At 43.9% G+C, this 9,797-nt stretch overlaps 1 long non-coding RNA gene across 1 annotated transcript in view; it reads left to right on the forward strand.

Moving 5' to 3' along the window:
* LOC145721097 (uncharacterized) overlaps window positions 1–3,966 on the forward strand; it is a 7,417-nt gene extending 3,451 nt beyond the window's left edge. Inside the window, exon 3 of the long non-coding RNA XR_014144563.1 lies at window positions 2,159–3,966. This is a non-coding gene — a long non-coding RNA (uncharacterized LOC145721097). The remainder of the gene's footprint in view (window positions 1–2,158) is intronic.
* The last annotated feature ends 5,831 nt before the right edge of the window (window positions 3,967–9,797 follow it).

Raw genomic sequence — 9,797 nt, forward strand, 5'->3', positions numbered from 1 at the left:
CTCAGCATAATATCCTCCAGTTCCATTCACATCATTGCAAATGGAAAGATTTCATTCCTTTTGATGGCTGCATAATATTCCATTGTATATATATACCACATCTTCTTTATCCATTCATCTGTCGATGGACATCTTGGCTCTTTCCACAGTTTGGCTATTGTGGACATTGCTGCTATAAACATCGGGGTGCACGTACCCCTTTGGATCACTACATTTGTATCTTTGGGGTAAATACCTAGTAGTGCAATTGCTGGGTCGTATGGTAGCTCTATTTTCAACTTTTTGAGGAACCTCCATACTATTTTTCAGAGTGGCTGCACCAGCTTGCATTCCCACCAACAGTGTAGGAGGGTTCCCCTTTCTCCGCATCCCCGCCAACATCTCTCGTTTCCTGACTTGTTACTTTTAACCATTCTGACTCCACCAGCACTCTTCTATAAATATTTAGAATCACTTGGCCTTTACTTACCAAAACCAGTAATGGGGAGTCTGTTGACCATCTTTAGCTATCGACATTTTCATGATGACGTTCCAAATGTATCCCCAGTACCTCCTCTACTTGCATGCCCTGCTTTCCATTCAAACTCATCATATCCAAATTCAAAACTCCATTTTTCTCAATTCAGAATTTGGGTTGGATTCTCCTCAGTTATGTGTGATGTGTCTTTTCATTAATCCTACCTGGACACTGATTATGACATTTAGTGACAAGAAGTTCACTTCCTTCTGAGGTAGCCAACTCCACTTTTAAGCAACTCTTAACCTTTAGAAACTTCCGTAAATCAAGTCTGCCTGCCTGAGGTGTGCACGGCAAGCATACCTTATACCCACAAGGTGCTGGTTCCCACCCTCAAGATCACATGGAGCAGCTCTTCTCCACTGTCTTCATCACAGCTATTCATAGATTCACAGAGACCAGGTCACTCTGGTGACCTGTCTCATTGTTCTTTCTTCCCTTCCTCATACAAAAGGCTTAGCCTATTTCTATTCTCCTGATCACCATTTTAAAGATTCCTTGTGTGGTGATGGGCATTAAGGAGGGCACGTGATATGATGAGCACTGGGTGTTATACTCAACTAATGAATCATTGAACATTATATCAAAAACTAAGGATGTACTATACCTTGGTTAATTGAATTCAAATAAAAAAATAAAGATTCCTTGTGTCTAGAACCCATGTTGTTTCCAACATTCTACAGTTTTCTCATTCGCTGATTTACTATGTCGTTCATCTGTCATCTACGTGTCCAGGGATTGGAGGCTAAGAGAGAAAAAATGATTTGTCCAGGATCTTCCGGCTGCTAAGCTGTTCTGACTATAGACCTGCTCTTTCACTATTCCACAGTTGCTTCTGGCGAGAAGCAGTGGCCCTTTGACTCCAGCCAGCCTTCCAAGTGGCAGAAGGGCCCCCGCTTAGTTGAATTTTCTGCCTCAGAGCTTTTCCCTTAATCTGTCTGGAGTGTTTAGCAGTCCCACTTCTTTCTTCCCCTGTCAAATCAGCAGCTCATGCTAGAGGTCTAGCCGAATCAATGCCAACTGTTTCTTCACAGTTCTAGAGCCTTTTTCCTCCAGACTTCTAGACATGCCGCAGCTGGAGTAATCACTGTTTCCAACCACAACCTGAAACATTAGCTCAGGACTAGGAAAACAGGAGTTCTTAAGATAGTGAATTCAGGAGAACCATGAGAGATTATGGACTCCGAGAAACAAACTGAGGGTTTTAGAGGGGAGGGGGTGGGGGGTGGGTTAGCCCGGTGATGGGTATTAAGGAGGGCACGTACTGCATGGAGCACTGGATGTTATACGCAAACAATGAATCATGGAAGACTACATCAAGAACTAATGATGTAATGTATGGTGACTAACATAACATAATAAAATTAAATTAAAAAAAAGACAGTGAACTCAAGGGATTGTCACATCTAGAGGGAGAGAATATGGCTAGACAGAAGCCTCCTGAGGGTAGATTCCGTGTCTGTGTTTTTCCATTGAACTTTGGGCATCGTAAATATTCTTAATGGCTGCTATGATTAATTGATAATGTACTGGGGGGCACTTCCACTGTGTCAGGCATTTAACAAGATGTGAGAGTTAGGAGAGCTCCATCTCTTCTATCTCCTCACCAACACTTAACCTGGCCCATTTTTGTGATTACAGTCATCCTTGTGGGTGTGAAGTGGCATCTCATTGTGGTTTTAATGTGCATTTCTCCAATGACTAATGATGGTAAGCATTTTTCATGTACTTATTTGACATTCTTATTTAGTGAATTCTTTGTTCAAATTTTTTGCTAACTACTGGGTTGTTTGACTTTTTACTGAATTGTGATAACTTCTTCAATGTTCTGTTCACAAATCTTTTGTCAAACAGAGTTTTGCAAATAAATCTTTTCTCCCAGGACGTGGCTTGTATTTTCATTTTCTGAACAGTGCCATCTGAAGAGCAAATTTTTTTTTAATTTTTAAGAAATCCAATTTCTCAGGTTTTTTTGTTTGTTTTATAATTTGTGCTTTTTGTGTCTTATTTAAAAAATCTTGGCCTAACCCATGGTCACTAAGATTTTCTTTCCTTTGTTTTCTCCCAGAAGTTTTATAGTTTTATGTTTTACAATTAGGTCAGTGATCCATTTTTAGTTGAATTTTATATGAAGTGTGAGGTAAGGATCAAGAGCTGCTGCTGCTTCTTTTTTTTTTGGAAATGAATATCTATTGTCCCAGCACCACGGGTTAAAAAGAGTATCCTTTCTGTATTGAATTGCCTTTGCACCTTTATAAGAAATCATTGGTTATTTATGTGTGGGCCTATCTTTGGACTCTCTATTCTGTTCCATTGATATATATATCTATATTTACAGCAACACCACACTGCCTTTATTATTATAGCTTTAAAATCAGTTGTGATAGCTAGGCAGTGTACCTCTTACAACTTTGTTCTTCATTTTCAAATTTCTTTGGCTACCTTAAGTCATTTGCATTTTCATACAGATTTTAGAATCAGTTTGTCAATTTTTGCACAAAATCCTGCTGGGTTTCTGAGTGAGATTGCAATGAATCTCCAGATCAATCAGAGGAGAATTTACCTCTTTGATAATATTATCTTATGATTCATATGCATGGCTTATCTTTTTTTTAGATTTTCTTTAACTTCCCCCAGCAATATTTTGTGATTTTCAGCATATATAACCTGCATATCTTTTATAACAATTTTCCCTAAGTATTTCATGGTTTTTAATGCTCTTATAAATAACATTTTAAAATTTTCAATTTATGACTGTACTTTGCACATATATAAAATACAATTGAATTTTGTATATTGCTCTTGTTTCCCACAACCTTGCTTTTCCTTTTTTTGGGTATCTATTGAGATGATCATATGGATCTGTAATGGTATTCCCTCTTCATTCTTGTTATTAGCAATTTAATGTGTATTTTTCATTTGTATATGTTCTTAAAAATATACATTGCCGTTTTGTATGCATGTATTTTTACTGTATATAAATGGTATTGTTTTATTAATCTGATTCCTTTTTTGCTTTTTTGTACCAAAGAATACACTCTACAACCAATTTCTGTTTCTTCTGATTGCTACATAATATGCAATGGTGGTATCCCATACATTTTACCTGTTCACTCTCTGAGTGATGGTCTTCCAAGTTGCTTCCAACTCCCTGACTCTACAAATAATGCTGCAATGAACATCCTTATACATATTCTCTTACACGCCTGGATGAAGTTTTGGGGGGATGCATACTCAGGGCTCAATAGCTGAATTATAAAATGTGCATATACCTAATTTGACTATATGATAAGGAATGTTCTCCAGAATGGCTCTACCACTTCATAATCCCGCCAGCCTGAGGGATTTAGGGAATCTTGTATCTCTGCAAATCTTGCCATTATCCAGCCTTCTAATTTTTATTGGTGTAAATTATAGAAACTGATATCTTATTGTAGTTTAACTTAAATCTCTCTGATTACTAATGCTTGTAAGCAGCTCTCCCTATACTTTTTGTCTTTGGGGGGTTGCCACTTCTAAAAATTGCATGTATATCTTTGCTTTGAGTTTTCTCTTTTTCTTGTTCATTTGCAGGAATTTCTTGTATCTTCTAAATGTTAATCTTTTTTAAAGATTTTATTTATTTATTTGAGGGTGGGGGAGAGGCAGAGGGAGAAACAGACTCTCCACTGAGCAGGGAGCCCGACCTGGGGCTCAATCCCAAGACCCATGAGATCATGACCTGAGTCGAAGGCAGCCACTTAACCAACTGCCCCTAAATGTTAATCTTTTGTCAGTTTTAAACATTGTGAATATCTTCTATCCTGTTATTTATTTATTTTCTCCATGGTGCCCTTCATTGATAAGAAATCTTTTTTTATTTTTATTTTTTTTAAAGATTTTTATTTATTTATTTGAGAGAGAGAGAATGAACATGAGCGAGGGAAGGGGCAGAGGGAAAGACTCCCAAGCAGACTCCCCACTGAGCATGGAGCCCAACGTGGGCCTTGATCCCATGACCCTGAGATCATGACCTGAGCTGGTATCAACAGTCGGGTTGCTTAACCCACTCAGCCCCCCAGGCACCCCGGGACATGTTTTTAATATTAAGTCAGCCTGTCCGTGAGCATGAATGTCTCTCAACTAATTCAGATCATCTTCTATGTTTTATATTAGTATTATATTCTTTTATATAGTAGTCTTTTATATATTCTTTTCTATGTAGTATTTTCGGTGTAATTCCTAATACTTTCTATGTTGCTGCTACTATGAATGATGGACATATTTAGTGAGTGCCTTCTATATGCAGGCCCTGTTTTGGGTGCTAAGGATGTAGTAGTGGACATGACACGGTCTCTGGTCTCATGGAGCTGACACTGCAAAGACAGACATAACACAAGTAAATAGACAAATACGACCACACATTGTGAAGAGTGTGGTAAAGCAAAGGCCCAGCTTTCCACCCTGGCCCTTTGCCTTCCCTATGTCATTTCTCAGTGCTCTGTATCTCTGCTCTTACAAAGATCCTGACCAGATGTCAGGAAGCCAGGATTTCCAGTCCCAGATCTGATTCTATCTAGCCAGTTTGTTCATCTTTAGAACAAAGGGCTGAACTAGACAAACTTTTAGGACTCTTCTAGCACCATCCATTTTCCTTTATTCCTTCTCTCATCCCTTCCTTCCTTCTTTCCTTCCTTCCTTCCTTCCTTCCTTCCTTCCTTCCTTCCTTCCTTCCTTCCTCCCTTCCTTCCTTCCATGACTGAGTGTGAAAGAAAGAACAGTATTACCTGGGGAAGGGAAACTGGCATGTCTAGTTTTAAGATGTCAGGATAGTCAGGTCAAATGCCCACAGTAAGAACATTCAGGTGTGAATCTTAGGAGAAGAATCTATGGTAGAAATGGACAATTGAGAGATACACTTAAAGCCAGCCTGTGAATGAGAAGAGTGTATAAAATAACAAAAGAGGAGGACTAAGAATAGAACCTGGGGACTGAACCATTTAAAGTAAATTAGAGAGAGGAAAATTTTCAGAGCAAAACAGCCATAGGTTTAGTTTTATAAGCCAAAGGTTTTTAATCTCCTATGAAAACACTTTCAGAGGAAGTTTAATTAATGATTCAAAATCAATCTTTTAGAATCTTTTTACATCATCTTCCCTCTGGAATAAAACTGGTCAAATTGATGACCTTCTATGATCTCAAAAGCATATTGGCTTTTAAGGATTTTGTTAACAAGATATTGGAGCAAGTCACCTTATTGCACATTGCCTCAGTTTCCCCATTTATAAAATGGGCACAATAAGGTTTATTTGATGAGGCTGTAGTTAATGTGAAATTTGGTCTAGGAAAGTAGGAAGTTTTTATGGAATTAGGAAATTTTCATGTTTTAATTCTTTATGATGATATCAAGAGTTAAATTTGTTTTCTGTCTTTGAACTTTCTTCCCCATCCAGTGACTAACCTTTTTGTAAACTAGTGTTCATTCCATTCTCACATATCTCCTCCTTCTGTCTCAGCTCCTCTAGGCGCCCCACGCCCAGTAGTTGGGAGATCGGAAAGTCACCATCTGCTGATTAATAAACAGACATGTATTCATTTATAAGTTGATTGGATGAGGGTGTCTCTTGATGTCCCTGTTCTGAATGTTTGTGCATTCCACTACATCCTCACTTACTGAAGTCACACTCAGAGGCTTTGTGGCTGGGATGAATCACATCTGAGCTGACCATCCTTCCTGGAATCCGTGGGCTGCAGAGTACGTGAATTTAGCCAAGGTGGACACCTGCCACTGACTCAGAATAGGAGTGGCTCTGGAGGATCACATCTTTACAGACTCTGCTTGGGGCCCTGACCACAGGGCCCGAGGATCATGGATGGAGCTTCTATGGAGCACCTTCTGCATGCTCAGTCCTGGGGTGGGGGAGCGTGTGGTGAAATTGGAATAAATCGAGAGACCTGGGTCCTCGCACCTCAGAAAGAAAGAGGATAGCAGGGGATGGTGGCAGGCTTGGGACAGAAACTTAAGGCATTTCATGGGCAGCTTTTTATTTATCTAGGCCAGACTGGGACCTAGCACCAATAAGTTCCCCCCAATGGATTAATATTCTTCCTAAAGATCCACAAATCTCTCAAGCCCCTCTGAGCTCACCGACTTCCATTGGCTCCCCTCTCTGGAGCGTGATGATTTCTCTGGGAATTGCAGGAGCTCGTGCTTGCAGCGCTTGGCCGGGGCCTTGGTCTGCCTCCTCCAAGTGAAGTTGAAGAGCTGCAGATGTATCTGGGCTCCTCACCCATTTACTTGCATTCTTTATCCCCAGCTTGGTGTCCCAGAGACATTAATAGTTGAAAGGGAGATTGTTCGCTTTGTTTTTTAAAGAGATGTTGAAGAAACAGAAATCAACAGGAGTCAGCCCTTCCACTGCTCCAAAATTAATAGGCGCAGAAAATCCTTTCATGAGATGGGTACTCACACCAATCAGTTTCCAAGGCATTTCCATTTTCCAGAAGGGACACTTGAGGCCCCTGCATTTAAAAGCACTTGCCCAAAGTCTTGTTGAAAATCAGTGACAGAAGTGAGAATAAAATCCATGTATTTTTTATCCCAGTCTGAGCTTCCATTCTGTACAGCAGTGAGGACTTAGGGCAGCCTTAGAAGGGGGACGAGCGGCCCTTTGGGGTGGGGTGGGCATGCACGTGGGCAGCCAGGACAGGGCCAAGGGCTAGGGCCATCTCTGCGGGGCCTGCACATCTCTCCCTGGGAGCTCACGCCAGTCCTCACTTTCTGTCTTAGTCTTCTCTCCTCCAGCTTGGGCTGCCATCCACACGGCAGGGCAGATCTGCGGGCGGGGGCGGGGGGAGCGTGTCTGTGGGTACACGTACCTGACCCCTCTGGCCCAGCTCTAAGCCACACACCCACCCACCACTGAATGCAGGGTCTGAAAGCCAGTGGGTGGTGAGTGGATCCCAGCACCACAGCAGGAACATGAACTTTAGGTCACACAGACCTAAATTCAGAACCCCAATCTACTGTTCTTAGTTGTACCGGCTCACACAGGCTACTTTCGGAACCTCCGTTTCCAAACTTGATTTTTACACCAACCCAGGCGAAGAACACGTGTTAGAAAAGTGAGAATCAGAGATGGAACAGCCATGCAGGGGCAACACTGATGATAGGAGGGGTAGGTCATGGTCGATGGGGCCCTCGTTCCCTGGGGCTCTGTTCGAATCCTCCCACCAGCCAGCTCTGTGAGGCAGGTGCGAGACTTGTCCCATTTTATGGATGAGAAAACCGAGGCTAGAAGAGTTGGGCACCAGTTTTGCTATCTCTGTATGTCCCTCATGTGCTTCCTGGGGCAGGTGAGGAATTCCTTCCCGCCATACTGGGGAGAAGTGAAGACACAGAGAGGAAGATTAACTGTGTGCCCAGGGTCATCAAGGAGTTGATAGAGGGGTTGGTTCTGAGTCCAGATTCCCTGCTCCATCTCAGGCTCCCCCGCCCCCGGCCTCCACTTGCTGGGCCCCGACAAGCCCCAGGGAAGGCATCCTGCCCCAGAGTGGTGCTCTCCCAGGCCAGCCTCACCCCTCCTGCCAGGGAAGCTCTGCCCTTATCCCCTGCCAGACAGCCTTGTTGCCCAACGCGTGGACAGGAGCCAAGCCTGGCAGCCTTTGGTGGGCATCCAAGTCGAACTGCTCTTTCCTGTGCTGAGTTTAGCACGCATCATGGCTTCATCGTCCAAATATGTCCTGCCAGACAGGCCTCAGCTGCTGGCCGGCGGGGCACTTGGAGGCCCGACAGAGCTTGGCCCTAATTGGGCCCAGCCAACATAAATCTCTGCTCTCATTAAGAGGAAGTCCAGCCATTCTCTGGCAGGGAAGGGGTGAGAGGTGGGGAAGGATGGCAGGGTAAGAACCTCTCACTGAAAGGGGCTGAGTCCTGCAGTGGCCCTGGGACCCCAGCAAGTGTCCGGATAGCGCTGGTCCTCGCGTCCATCCACACTTCTGAAGGGGTGAGAGGCTGCCCCCAATGATCTCTGAGAGTTCATGCCAATCATAGAGCTATCCTGTTGCTTTGGGTGGGGGGGATCTTGTTTTCCCCTCTGCTTGGAGCACCCTCAGGGATAAATCCCATTATAACCTGTGGTGCGCTGGGCTGTGTCTGTCACCTGACTTGGGGGGTGGTTAACACAAAGTCCTCCCCATGAACAAAAGATCTCCCAGGGGCTGCTTTGCTGTCTGGAACCTTGGTAGCAGAAGGCTTGGATGGCCCCAGCCACAGAGCAAGGTCCTCTAGCAGGGGTGGCTTCCCAGGGAAGCCGGGTCACTCACAGGGAGGCAGGTAGGAGGTTGCCTGTCAGGGTCTGTCCTAAGAGCAGACTTGAGCTGGAAACCATGGTCAGCTGTGATGACCGGAAAATGTTGGGTCAGTTTGAAAACAGATTATACCAGCCTTACAACCTCTGACCTTGCCAAGCATGCAAGCACCTAACCACCCACGCATGCATCATGACATTCACTCCATCCTCGGTGTTTATGAAGCACTAGCCACTCACACCAATAACGCGGGGCGCTGGGCATGTCAATGAATCCCACAGAATCGTTGCCTTATCCAGAGTCATGATCTACGGAGAAGGACACGCATCTGAAAAATTGATGACAGTCCTCTACCAAAGATATGTGCAAGGTCCTCTGGGTACAGATGCAGAAGTTATGGGCTCTGATGTGGGGGGAGGTGGTACAGGGCACAGACAGGGTTCCCAGAGAAGGTGGCATCAGCAGTGTCTTGGAGAGTGAGTTGGAAGTACAGAGAGGACAGCAGAGGAAAGGGGAGAGCGGAGCAAAAGCTGAACAGAAAGACAAAAGGGGCGCTCTGGTCAGAGAACAGAGCAGCAGAGTTCTGTGTGGTTAGAGGGGAGGATGCAGAGTGAGGGGTGGGGATGAAGGTCTAGTGAGGCTGAGGCTTGGACTTCTACGATGTCCCAGTTAGGGGGGATCTAAGTTTGTCCCAGTGATATTTTACAGCAGTTCCCAAACCCTGTCTGTGCCTCAGAGACATCTGGAGAGCTTTCATAAAACACAAATAACCAGTTTCTACCCCTGAGATCCTGATTTCGCTGGCATGGCGGGGGCCGGGAATCTACATTTTTAAACCAGTTCCCTAGGTAATTCTGAGGTAGCTAGCTAACAGCTTAGCATTGCTCAAAAATGTAAGATGCCAATACATGCATCAGAGAAAAATAGGGCAGAATTGGGAGACAGAGAATTCTGAGCGGGGCGGGGCGGGGGATGTCACAATTTGCAACAG

The sequence above is a fragment of the Leptonychotes weddellii genome, chromosome 4, assembly GCF_054177405.1.
Source record: "Leptonychotes weddellii isolate Sample4059 chromosome 4, ASM5417740v2, whole genome shotgun sequence".
Taxonomy (NCBI): Eukaryota; Metazoa; Chordata; class Mammalia; order Carnivora; family Phocidae; genus Leptonychotes; species Leptonychotes weddellii.